Source organism: Podarcis bocagei (genome assembly GCF_964188305.1).
Source record: "Podarcis bocagei genome assembly, chromosome: 4".
Taxonomy (NCBI): Eukaryota; Metazoa; Chordata; class Lepidosauria; order Squamata; family Lacertidae; genus Podarcis; species Podarcis bocagei.
The window spans coordinates 8,067,746-8,081,664 of record NC_138128.1 but is presented as its reverse complement, the minus strand read 5'-3'; the positions used below and the strand labels follow the sequence as shown (position 1 = coordinate 8,081,664).

Here is a 13,919-nt window from a genome sequence, read left to right as displayed (position 1 = left end):
TTGTTTCCAGAAAGGACAGATAATGGGTGCCTGTTGTAGCTCAGTAGTGATGATGTTCTACAGAACAGGGGCGGCCACAATGAATTGCTGTGCTCTGAATTAGCGGTCTCCTGATATTTTAGGGACTTCAAGGAGATACTGTCCTGCAGAATGCAGAGACGAACAGGGCACAGAAGGCACAAGGTGGTCTCTCAAGTACCCTGATCCTGAACTGTGGAAGGCCTTATAATCCTGAACTTGGCCTAGGAGCAGATGATCAGCCAGTGCAGATCCCACAGACAAGGTATTACATGCTGGCAGCAGCTTCCTCTTACAAGCAGCCTAGATAGTGGCTGTGCAGTAGCTGCAGCCTCTGGACCAACCTCAAGGGCAGCCCCACATGAAGCACACTGCAGTAATCCAAACTTGTGGTTACCAGTGCATTGACAACTGGTGGTCAAGCTATCCGGATCCAGAACAGCCTGTGGCTGTCTTAACAGCCAAACTGGAAAATGGCACTTGTACCCACCAAGGTCCATAGCGCCTCCAGTGACAGCAGCCGCACCCCAGGAATGGCTTCGACTGCCTGGCTAAACCAGGTGAGGGTAGCTGATGGGACTCAAACCCTCGGTGAGTTAGGGACTTCCCCTGCATGAGAAAACAGGCTCTGGTGGATTGAGCGGACAAAACCAATAGCAGGTCCAATGGTCAAGAGGGTGGTTTCTGCACATGCTGTAGTGTAGAGGGAAGTGAGGGGCAGATGGGGCTCATCAACCTGGGACAGGAGTCCGTGTAGGAAAATCTGGTCATAAACCTCTGCTGCTTTGCAGGACATCTTCTGTATGGAAAAGGCTAAGGGGTACGGCAGCAAGAATATTACTGGCACAGAAATGGAAACAAGAAGAATTACCGATGAAAGAAGAGTGGCAAATGAAATTAATGGACTATGCAGAATTAGACAAATTAACAGGAAGGATTCGAAACCTGCAGGACCAGAGATTCTTAGAAGACTGGAGTAAATATTTGAACTATCTAAAAAGCAATTGTAATAAACAGATTATGCTAGTAGGACTGCAAGAAGTTCTGTAAGGAGGATTATGTGAAATATTGCAAGGAAGACTATGAAGAGAACTATTAGTTAATGATAATTAAAAGTAAAAGAGAAATTAAGAAATGCAGGACAAGTGATAAAGAACAGAAAATCTTCAGAGGTAGTTGATGGAAGTCTAAAATATTATATAAGATAGAATTTATGTTAAATACTTGTTGGAAATGATATGTTAAAAAATCAATAAAAATGTGTGTATGTGTGTGTGTGTGTATAGAAAAGGTTAAGGGGTAAACTCTACACAAATCCAGAGTGATGTCCCTAAGGCAGTTGGATGACTCCTTGTGTGCTCCTTCCAGCAACTCCTCTAGGCAAGCTGGTGCCAAACGTATTGCTCTGCTTTCCATTGGACCACATCAGTGAGGCTGAGAGGAGGGTCTTGTTGTCAGGGCAGCCCAGGACCTCCATACCCACTGCCCAGTCTTGCACCCCAGGGAGGTCATTTTGGTGCTGCTACCACAGCATTTCAACTTCACCCCTAGAGGCGCACCCCATTGCTTCTTGAGACAGACGGATGCTGACAGCAACAACAACAGGTCCGTACACTGTAGCTTGGCTTTCCCCAACCTGGTGCCGTCCACATGCTTTGGACTACAATTCCCAGCAGCTGTGCTGGCTGGGGCTGATGGGAGCTGTAGTCCAAAACACCCAGAGCACACCAGGATGGAGAAGCTTGAACTAGATGCTAACTATGGATGGCAGAGAGGAGAAGGAGATGGAATGAATGGGCGATGCTCCAAGACAGGGGTGAATATGAGTAAAAGCAACTACATGCCCAGTCCTCACTGGATCTCAAGTGATTTCTCTCTCTCCTCTTGGTATCGTCTTCCTCTATATTCACAACATTGGGAAAGATGGAGGGCACAAGGAGAAGGGGACAACAGAGGATGAGATGGCTGGACAGTGTTCTCAAAGCTACAAACATGAGTCTGACCAAACTGCGGGAGGCAGTAGAAGACAGGAGTGCCTGGCGTGCTCTGGTCCATGGGGTCATGAAGAGTCGGACACGACTAAACAACTAAACAACAACAACAAATTTTTATGACACCCCAGCAGTGAAGGTCTCTGGGCATTTTACATCAAAATCATTAAATGGTCACTAATAAATAGTTAAAATACAATATGAACAAAAAGCAAACAAGCCATCTCCACAGTATAATACACACTGCAGCAGAAGGTAAACGATACCATTCAATATAAACCATGCAACTATTTATAACTATACAATTCAATACAAACTAAAACAACAACAAAAAACTTTTAAAATCCCCCAAATAGCCATCCTGTACTTGAAGATAATCAATGTGCCTCTCAATAGATAGATAGACAGGCTTGATGCAACCCCTGATTTCCTCTGATTCTTTGTGGCTTTCATCCACCACTTTTGCATGTTGTCAGCCCCCTCTCAGAAATTCTGCACTGGGCAAACAGGGTCTGAGTGCCAAAAGGATGCCTTTCCAGTGCTCCTGTGTAGGCAGGTACTATGATGCCTTGAATCTTGGATGTAGCCTTTCTGTTAAAAGAAGCCAAAATGGCAACTGACCTTTTGGGTCTCAACATCACATCCCTTGAATCATGTTTAGAGCTCGGTTGGACTGGCAGTGCTGGAATTTTCCCATTCCAATTAACCACTCCAAATGCCACTTACACGGCCTATCAGAGCCACAGCAGGGAAGAAATCTCACACCTGTGTCTGTTTTCTTATGCAAAGGGATGCAGTGAATCAACAGACCTTTGCCCAGTTGTTGTTGTTGTTGTTTTTCATTGCAGTGGGTGGGTGTCATAATCAAATAACAATAAATTCTGGAAGCTGAAAGGTGTTTGAGGTTAGAAGCAAAATCTGTTTCATCAATAAGAACTTCAGGAGAGTTTGGCTGCTAGATCAGACAAAAGGCCCAACCTGCCCATATCCTGTTCTCAGGGTGACCAACCTGGTGCTCATGGGAAGCCTACAAGCACAACCTGAGCACAACAGCACCTTACCCCTCCTGTGGTTTTGAACAGCTGGTATTCAGAAGCATACTGCCTCCAGCAGTGGATGGTAGAACATGGCTAGCAGCCATTGGTAGTCTTATATTCCATTAATTTGCCAGCAGATGCCTTGGAGGTTGATAAGAGACGAGAAAATGAGTGTCCCTCATGGAGGCTGGTGCTCATTTGGGCTGGTAGGGCAGCAGGCAGAGAGGCCAACAGTAGGTGGAATCAGAGTCCATGATATGTGGAGGCAGAAGCAATAATAGTCAGAGCCAATTGATTCTAGCTTTGTCCCTTCCTCTGCTGAGTGCTACAAAGTCAACAATGAGGCTAAGGAGGAGCAGTAAGGAGGACAGCTTCAGTAATCTAACCTAGAGGTTACCAGAGCAAAGAGGATAGAAGTTAGACTATCCCTGTCCAGATATGGGCCACCAGCCAAAGCTGATGGAAGGCACTCCATGCCACCGAGATCACCCGAGCCTCAAGCAACAACAGTGGATCTAGAAGTATCCAAGCTGTGTACCTGCCCCTTCATAGGGAATATAACCCCATCAAAAGCAGGCAACCTCCCATCCATCTGGTCTAGGAAACTGCCCACTAACAGTGCCTCAGTCATATCTGGATGGAGCTTCAGTTTGTTGGCTCTCATCCAGTCCATTACCAAGCCAAGACAATGGTCTGACACATCCACTGCCTCACCTGCAGATATAAAGGAGAAGTAGAGTTGTATGACATCAGCATATTGCTGACAACGTACTCCAGAACTCTGGATGACCCCACTCAGCAGTTTCATGCAGATGTTAAACAGCATGGGAGATAAAATAGAACCCTGAGGAGCCCCAAACTGAAGGCTCCATGGAGCCCTCCCCAAGCAACACTCTCTGGAAACAATCATCCAAGTAGGACTTGAACCACCACAAAGCAGTGCCACCCACGCCTAACCTAGACAATCACTCAAGAAGGATACCATGGTTGATGGTATCAAAAGCCACTGCAAGGTTGAGAAGAATGAACAAGGAAACATTTCCCCTGTCTATCTCCTGGCAGAGGTCATCAGACAGGGTGACCAAAGCAGTCAGTTTATGTGCCAAAACATGGCCTGAGCCTCAGCCAAAATGGATCTAGATGTTAAAGAGCATTGGGGACAAAGTGGTGCCTTGCAGCATCCTGCAACTAAACTGTGAAGATGTAGTTCAGTTCTCCGATGCAGTTCTCTGTTACCGGCCATGCAGGTAGGAGCAGAACGCTGTAAAACAGTTCCTGCATATTCCAACCCATGGAGTTGGCCCAGGAGATTACTACGGTCAATGGTGTCAAAAGCTATTGTGAGAACCCACAGCAGTAGCAGAAGTGCATGCCCCCTGTCTCTCGCTCAAAGGAGGTCATCTGTTAGGGCAATCAGAGCTGAGTGTGTGCCAAATCCGGCCTGGAATGGGTCCAGATAATCTGCTTCCTCCTAACAGTTGCGACAGTGGCATGCTTTCACTCTTAGGCAAAGTCTAAAAGGGAAAAGGGCTATTTCTGGCAGCAACTCAGCCAAAGGCACAGTGCTTGAGAAGGAAACGAAGGGTCTGACACTTCTTTTGTTTTAGGAAATGCAATTACCTCGTCGATTTTATAATGCTAAATTAAGTTACGTATCATGGGACTCATCTCAATGTCTGAGCGGAAGCCAAGCAACCTGATGCTGTCTCAGAGGCTTCATAACATACGCCTTTTAGCTCGGGGGGGGGGGGAGTATCCATATAATTTTCACCATTTGCCTTTCGTACTCTGGGGAGGGGGGCATTTGGCTTGTGGGCAACCTACCCTGTGGGGAAAGGGCAGGATATAAATGTAATAGGTCTCAAATACAAAATGCTCTTCACTCCCTTGTCAGAACCTCATCAGACATTGCCTGCATGCACTGAGAGTGTACATAGAAATATCTAAGACCAGCATCTGATAGGCGCTCCGGAGAAGAGGAGAGCAGGTTACAAATATATATGTTTTGAATTTATATGCTTGCCGATCAGAAGGTCGGCGGTTCAAATCCCCTTGACGGGGTGAGCTTCCGTTGCTCGGTCCCTGCTCCTGCCCACCTAGCAGTTTGAAAGCACGTCAAAGTGCAAGTAGATAAATAGGTACCACTCCGGTGGGAAGGTAAACAGTGTTTCTGTGTGCTGCTCTGGTTCGCCAGAAGCAGCTTAGCATGCTGGCCACATGACCCGGAAGCTGTCTGCGGACAAACACCGACTCCCTTGGCCAATAAAGCGAGATGAGTGCACAACCCCAGAGTCGTCCACGACTGGACCTAACAGTCAGGAGTACCTTTACCTTTAAGAGCATTGCATCAAATGTAAAACACACAATAGTTATGTAAAACCAGTTAGCAAAACAAAATTATCAGCCTAAAAAACACAGCAGCAGACAATTAAAAGGGCACTCCTAACCATGTCCATTCAGAAGTAAATTCTATTGAATTTAGTGGTAAGTGAGATTAGGATTGCAGTCTAAGGCAGACAGCTCAAGAGAATAGTGGGAGGGGACTTTCACACCCTACAAATCCCAGAGATTAAGAGATTAGTTTGACTAGGAAGAAAAGGCTAAGGAATAAACCCTCCACAAATCTGCAGTAGCGTCCCTAAGTGTGGGTGGCCCCTTGCATACCCAGTGGCGTGGCTGAGTTCTAAACATGACTCAAGGGATGTGATTTTGGGGCCCAAAAGGTCAGTGGGTCATTGCAGCAGCCCTGCAGGGGTCCCCCCATAACTAATTGGCCCACAGTGCTATTGCGAAGTGTGAGTGGAGTGCCCAGCAAAGCTTGAAGGGAAGAAAGACAGAGAGAGCAGGTGAGAGTTGCAGGGGGAGGAAAAAGGAAGAGAGGAAGGAGGCAGAAGGGAAAGCAGGGAGCAGAGGGATGGAGGAAGGCAGGAAGGCAGGCAGACCCAGCAGAGAAGAGCCAACCCCAAGGACTGTGGAGGAAGTCACTGGCAGACTGCAAAAGGCAGTGAAAAGCAAACTTTTTGAGTTTCTGGTTCATGGTCTCTTCTGCATTTGAAGACACTGATACCACGCCTTGCCATGGGCACAGGGGAGCCTAGGTACGCCTCAACTTTCCTGCACCCCCAACCCTTACCTGCAATCCCCAACAGCTGGTACTGAGAGGCATGCTGTCTCCAGTGGACATAGAGCATAAGCCCAAATTTGTCTAATCTCAGCTCAGTTCAGTTCAAGATAGTGGCCATCACTACTCTTTGTGGGAATGAGTTCCATAGTTTAACTATGGGCTGCATGAAAAAGTTGCTCTTTTCTGGTCACCCAGCTTCATCGGATGCCCCTGAGTTCTGGTATATCATGGAAGAGGGATAAAATAATTTCTCCACCTGCTTTCTCCCCATCAGGCACAATCTGATGCAGAACCTCATAGTGCACCTTTGTGCACTAGGGTACATTCCAGCCATTGCAAAGCCAGAGTTTTCTGCACAAAAACAAACACTCCTCTCTCCATTCTCTGTCTAAGTGAGCAAGAGTCATTCCTGGTTCAAGGACACATTCAAGACCGGTAAAAGCACTCAAGGATGGCATGGAGCAAGTCTTGTGGAGTGAGTGTTGCCTGGGAATGGTTTTGAGGGTCAAACGGAGGTTCTCCCACTTTTTCTGCAGTACTTTTCTGCCCCCACCTTCACCTGCTTCCTCAGGCTTCTGAAGGGTCCTTTTTTATCTATGATCAATGTTTTAAAGAAAGAAAAGCATCTGACTTCCAGACCTCCATCCAATTCTCTGTCTATTTGTGCTGTGCATTTAACAACCCGGCTAGCAAAGGTAATATAGGGGAGAGCTGCAATCAAAGGACTCCTAGTTTCTCAGGAACCTGCAACAGACTTGTCATTCTTTTGATAGCTTTGTTTGCTGGATTGAATAAGAAATGAAATAAAAAAACTTCTTCTCAATGGCTGTGTTGGAGGAGATGCCACATGACAGAAGAAGGTGGGAAGGTTAAGAGACAAAACTCAACAGGGTGCTTAGTTTGCAGTTACGTAATTTCTTTTTTTTAAAGTAGTGTGTGTTTTAAAGTATTAATAGAGCTTTGCAATGGACAGAATCTCAAGCACCTGTACTGAGACAGGATGCCTTTGTTTATTAATGATGACGGTGTTAATTATTTGTTTCATTTATTAACTGCTTCCCATGAGTCATCCCAAAGTATTTTACAAAATGATAAAAAAACAAAAAAAACAGCAATATGAAAACAATATGAAAAACCCAAGCATGAGAACACACACACACACACACACACACACACACACACACACAGAGAGAGAGAGAGAGAGAGAGAGAGAGAGAGAGAGAGAGAGAGAGATTAAAACAACAGCATTCACATAAAATTGGATCAGTTATGTATGCATATTGTCTATTTTAGATTGTTTGTCCTTGTTTATATCCTTGTTTTCAGTGTTCATTTTTCTAAGTTGCTTTGAGTCTCACTTTTTAAGACAAAAAGTGACTAAGATACAGTGCTTTTTTTCTAGAAAAATAGGTGCCGGTACTCACCATGAAGTTGTTACAGTAAGTGCCACAGTTTTTAATAATAAGAGAGAGAGAGAGAGAGAGAGAGAGAGAGAGAGAGAGAGAGAGAGAGGTACCAGTATTGCTTATCCTTGAATACCCCCTGAAAAAAAGCACTGCTAAGATATATGATGATATAAGAAAAAAAACTGCTCCTTTTCCCTTATGGGGTACCCAAGAGCCCATATAGAGTCTTTTTGTAGGTTCTCTATCAGTAGGAGAAAATAACAGAGACCAACCAGAGAATATTGAGAAGCAAAGCAGCTAGTAGGCCTGATCTTTATTAACTGTTGCAACAGGGTGCTCCCCAACATGCAGGAGAGAGGAGGAGGACCCAGAGCCATGCCTACAAGCCCTTATATAAAAGGTAAAGGTACCCCTGACCATTAGATCCAGTCACTGAAGACTCTGGGGTTGCTGCACTCATCTTGCTCTATAGGCCATGGGAGCCGGCGTTTGTCCACAGGCATGTGGCGAACCAGAGCAGTGCACGGAAACGCCGTTTACCTTCCCACTGGAGTGGTACCTATTTATCTACTTGCACTTTGATGTGCTTTTGAACTCCTAGGTTGGCAGGAGCTGGGACCGAGCAACGGGAGCTCACCCTGTGGCGGGGATTTGAACTGCCAACCTTCTGATCGACAATGGGATAAATATCTCCATTTAGAAGGCTTGTTGAAAGAGGAATGCCTTTAACAGGTGCTGAAAAGACAAAGGGAAGGTGCCTATCTGATATATAATGGTGTGATGTTATAATTATAGATTATGGTAATAAAGTTGCATATTTACCTAGCTGCATATTACATAATGGCATCCCTGAACGTGACAATTCATAGCAAGGATAGACAATGTGGTGTCCTTGTTGGACTACAATGCCCAACGGTGTCCAGATCAAGGGAAGTCATAGTCCCACTCCATTCTGCCTTGGCCACACCCAGCCTGGAGTTCTGTGGCTAGTTCGGGGGACCCCAGCTCAAGAAGGATGTTGAAAAGCTGGAAGGTGTGCAGAGGAGGATGACCAAGATGATCAAGGGTATGGAAACCAAGCTTGATGAGGAACGGTTGAAAGAGCTGGGTATGTTTAGCCCGGAAAAGAGGAGACTGAGAGGTGACATGATAGCCTTCTTCAAATATCCCAAGTTTTGTCACATGGAAGATGGAGCAAGCTTGTTGTCTCTTGCTCTGGAGGGTAGGATTCAAATGGCTTCAAGCTACAAGAAAGGAGATTCCATCTAAACATCACAAAGAACTTTCTGACAGTAAGAGCTGTTTGACATTGGAACAGACTCCCGCAAGAGGTTGTGGACTCTCCTTGGATGGCCAACTTTCATGTATGATTCCTGCATTGCAGGAGTTTGAACTAGATGACACTCGGTGTTGGGGTCCCATCCAACTCTACAAGTCTATGATTCTGGTTCAATGAATCAGTAAATGATATGAGTCAGATGTCCAGTCTTTGCCTGAGCTGTCATAATTAAATTGGATCACTGCTGTAAATGGAGCAGCTGCAATAGAGCCTATTGTCTTTCCTCTGCCAGTGGTAGCTTGTGCCCATAGGGAGCGGGAGGGAGGCAGGGAAGCCAACAGTGTCAGAGCTAAGTGCCCAGATCATGTGAACACAGGCCAATGTGTATCTGCAACTTCTGCACATGTAGACTGCTGCACCTATCATTTCAAAGATCGGAACAGCTCGGAAAAGGGTGAAAAGGATTGCACTTGCGTGCATCAGTTCCTTCCACTGAAATAAATTGGACAGCTTTGGTTCTGCTGAGCTCAAACCACATGGCAGGACAGTGGTGTCTCTGGAGAACAAAGCACAGAGTGGTGGTTAGAGATGAGTGTTCTCAACAGAGTTCTCCATTTAGGTATGAAAGCACATTATAAATACATCGAGATTATTTTTGCACTGGATCAGCATGAATTCTTCTGGAAGCCCAGCATTTGTCTGCCTCCCCCCTCCATCCCTGTTAACAAATATGTGCAGGGAGAGATTCATTTGCGGCTGCAAGCAGCACAAAGAGCTCCCCACCTGACAGCGGGTCCGAGGACATTATGATAACAGTAGGAGCTTAAGTTCAAGAGTTTTCCTGACATCACCAAGTCCTTCCCCTCCCAATCCCCCTGCTGTGCAAAGCCTGATTCATCGCTCTGCCGCCTTTGTGTTTCAAGCTGGTCCTTCACAAAAAGATTTCACAAAGAACAGCTGGCTTCTCCATCTCTGACATAAAAGTGGTCTTGAGTTCCAGAATCTCAGGGCTGTTGAATTTCATTCTTGGACATGTGTCTCTGTCAAAAATAATAATACCAAAAAAAGCAGGTGCTAAGGGCACATCACAGACAATGACAGGGAAATGCTTTTAAGACCCCTCTTTTCTCCCCTACCCTTTCGTTCTTATGTATAAAAATAATACAGAGGGAAATTGGTAATTTGTAGAGATGCTTCTTTCGGTTGCAGTGGAAAAGCTGGGGGAATGGGAAGCCACAAAAGGGGCATCAGAACTTTAATGTAAAAGGTTGATGCCCCCAAAGCATTTCAAGCTGTCATGGGTCTATTTTTGGAGGATAAGTTTTAAAATACAATGAACAGTAAGAGTGTTATATGCACATGCAGGCAGACACCTGAGCTGAACCTCTGTCAAGCAAGCTTTTGTTTCCCAAATTGTCTTGCTACTTATGCCCAGTGCTTAAAAAAAACCACACACACAAAAAGGTTCCAGTACTCACCATGAAGTTGTTACAGTGTCACAGTTTTAACATTTGAGTACCCTCAGAAAGGGACACGGGTGGCGCTGTGGTTTAAATCACTGTGCCGCTTGGACTTGCCAATCAGAAGGTCAGCGGTTTGAGGCCCCACAACGGGGTGAGCTCCCGTTGTTCGGTCCCAGCTCCTGCCAACCTAGCAGTTCGAAAGCACACCAGTGCAAGTAGATAAATAGGTACTGCTCCAGCAGGAAGGTAAATAGTGTTTCCATGCAGTGCTCTGGCTTCGCCAGAAGTGGCTTAGTCATGCTGGCCATATGACCCAGAAAAACTGTCTGTGGAAGTGAACAAACTCTGATTCCCTCAGCCTGTAAAGCGAGATGAGTGCCACAACCCCAGAGTCATTTGCTTCTGGACTTAACTGTCAGGGGTCCCTTTACCTTTACCCCCAGAAAAATGTGGGAGCTGTCAAGTACTACTTGACATCTTCCTGTTGCCTAGAATGGACACACAGGGGAATGTGGCTCCAGACAGGGAGGGCTTCCTGTCATACCTTCTCTGGAGCTTCCTCACCCTGTGTGTGACCAGGTAAAAAGGTAAAATGTAAAGGACCCCTCGACAGTTAAGTCTAGTCAAAGGCGACTATGGGGTGGCAGTGCTCATCTCACTTTTTAGGCTGAGGGAGCTGACATTTGTCCACAGACAGCTTTTTCCGGGTCATGTGGCTAGCATGACTAAACTGCTTCTGGCACAAGGGGACACTGTGATGAGTGTCAGAGCATGTGGAAATGCCGTTCACTTTTCCATCGCAGTGGTACCTATTTATCTACTCTCACTGGTATGCTTTTGAACTTCTAGGTTGGCAAAAGCTGGGGCAAAGCAACAGGAGTTCACCCCGTTGTACGGATTCAAACCAAAAGGGCTTGTCACGCAACCATCTCTCTTGGAGTCTTACTCTCTTACTCTTAGACTCTCACTCTCCTGGCTCTTAGCCAGAGCATGGCTCAACCTTCTCATAGGATGGAGCCCACAAGCAGAAAGTCTGAGATGTAGCTGAGGCTTCTTTTCACTGTAACCATGAGATCAAGCCTGCCTTCAGATCACTGCTGTGAACTGAAAGTGAGTAAAACTTTATTCTTACTTTTAAAAAAGATTGTGTTGTGTTATTATTATTTTAAGAGGGAAATAAAGGGGAATCTTGCCTGGGACTGGATTGCTTAATCAAAGGATTCTAACAAATCATCAACTTGCTTCCAATAAGTTGCAAAGGGAATGCGCTCTGCTGTTTACTCACTAGCGTGAGGACGGATAATATGAAAACAATATATCCTCTCCTACCTTCCTTAACATTCCCACAGAAAAAAGCACTACTTACGCTCCTTATTTTTGTTGTTTGATGCATTGACCCAGCTAAAGAGATCTGTGCATGTGAACAGCCTTGTTTGTAGGTATGAATTGGGGTACAGGCATGAATTGGCACGTGGTATCACATGCACTTGCCAAGCCCAAGTGTCTTATGCATATTTTACTGCACGTGGGTAAGACTGCAAAACTGTCTCCAGTGCACTGCATTCAAGTGTGCATCTCCTGGCACATTCCCATCCAACAGTTGTTGCTGGCATCTGTCTGTCTCGAAAGTGGCAATGGAGTGCACCTCTGGGGGTGAAGTCAAACCTCTGTGTGAGCAGCACGGGTGACCTCCCTGAGGCACAAACTTGGTTAGTGTGTCTGGCTGCCCAGACAACAAGACTCCCCTCTCAGTCACACTGATGTGGTCCAAAGGAAAGCAGAGCAAGACATTTGACGCTAGCTTGGCTGCAGGAGCTGCCGCAAGAAGGCATACAAGGCACCATCCAACTGTCTTAGGGACTCCTCTCTGGATTTGTGTAGGGATTACCCCTTAGCCTTTTCTTCTCCCAAAAATGTTCCACAATTTTCCATCTTCTGGGCGGGTTGCCTCCCCAGGTGGATGAGCCCCATCTGCCCCTCATTTCCCTCTACAGCATATTGACAGCTTGTTTTGCATGCCACTAGAGCTGAACTGGTGGCAAAACGTCTACAACCCCATCCCAAAGATTTGGGCTGGATCCCATTGGGGTATCCAGGAATTATCATACTGCTTTGCATACAGAAGGTTGAATCCCTTACATTTCCAGGTAGTTTTTGGAAAGCTTCCCTGTCTGAAACCCTGCAGAGATGCTGCCAGACACTTTATATGCATTTTATTTCATACCTTTCCATTCTACCCGTCTTTAAGATTAACACTAAGTTTGGCTAGTGGTATTAAATATCACCAAAATAAATCAAATGAAAAGTACAGGTAATGCCAGAAGTGGATAACAAACTAAGAATTGTGTCCTAGGAGAGGGCAAGCGTATCAGCATGTATTTTAGAATTTGTTTCTGTAAATGGCTGATTTTATATTTTCTCTTTTCTGAATAAATCAGTCAGGTTACCTGAAAGACTGCCTTGCTCTTTACAGACCTGTGCAGTCACTACATTCATTTGATGAGGCCCTGCTGATGGCACCACATTCTCCTGAAATCTATTTTTCAATACTTGGAGTGCGGCCTTTAGTGTGAAGGCATCTGCCATGTGGAACAGGTTCCCTTTTGAAATAAGGAATGTGCTGACCGCTGTGTGCTTCCTGTGTGTGCTGAACACCTTTCTGTTTATCCAAGCCTTCATTTGCTGCTGATACTAATGGGTTTATATCACTGGATGCTGTGGGAATTGCATCTTACTGTATTGTTTTGTGCTCTTCATTTATGAGTGCGAGCCCTCCAATTGGAGAACAGCTTTTACCATGGTGTCATGGACTTTGAAGAAGTATGAACTCAGGACGAAAGGAAGAAATGTGCTAAGAGGAAGGCACGCTTGGCAAACCCTCACCCTGATCAACTGCCACCCAGAAACCTATGTCCCCACTGTGAAAGGACGTGTGGATCCAGAATTGGCCTCCACAGTCACTTACTGATTCACTGTTAAGAAACCGTGTTCATGCAAGACAATCTTACTCGGCTACAAGTGATCACCAGAGAGATGATGACGATGACGAATTATCTGGCTTTTGTTCTGCAGGTAGCAGCTGGGATGGGGTGGGGAGTCCCACCTATTTGTTCTGTGGCACAGAGCAACGTCTTTGGTTATGATGCATCATGGTAGTTCACAAGCCAGACAAAGATGTTACCTTAAAAAGGGAGCTGCATGGGCTGGTTTCCTCCTATGGATTCCACATCCCCCCCCGGACCACAGGTTAGGAAGGGGCACAGGGTATCATCTAGACTGACCCCCCTAACTCATAACACTATATTAAGTGCTGGGTTCATATCTGCTTGGACTCCCTCCCCCCACCTCCACTCCAGACCACCTGACCCTGGAAATTCATCCCTCACTCCTGGACGACTTTCCAGACTGTGTCTGAGTGGGAAACCCGTAGCAGTTCATCGGTGAGAGGAAAGCCCTCTGCCCATGCTCAGAAGCAGCGGGTGACTGCAACCGTTGCAGGATGAGACCGCGCCGTCCCCGCGCCTAGGGCTCCAAGGAATCTGCTTTGCTGCTGACAAGCGAGTCCCAAGCGGAAGAGAAAGCGAAGCTCCCTATTGCCTGT

At 46.0% G+C, this 13,919-nt stretch overlaps 1 long non-coding RNA gene across 1 annotated transcript in view; it reads left to right on the top strand.

The window, feature by feature from the left end:
- LOC308585242 overlaps positions 1-13,919 on the top strand; it is a 63,386-nt gene that overhangs the window by 6,178 nt on the left and 43,289 nt on the right. The gene's annotated exons all lie outside the window — the stretch shown is intronic.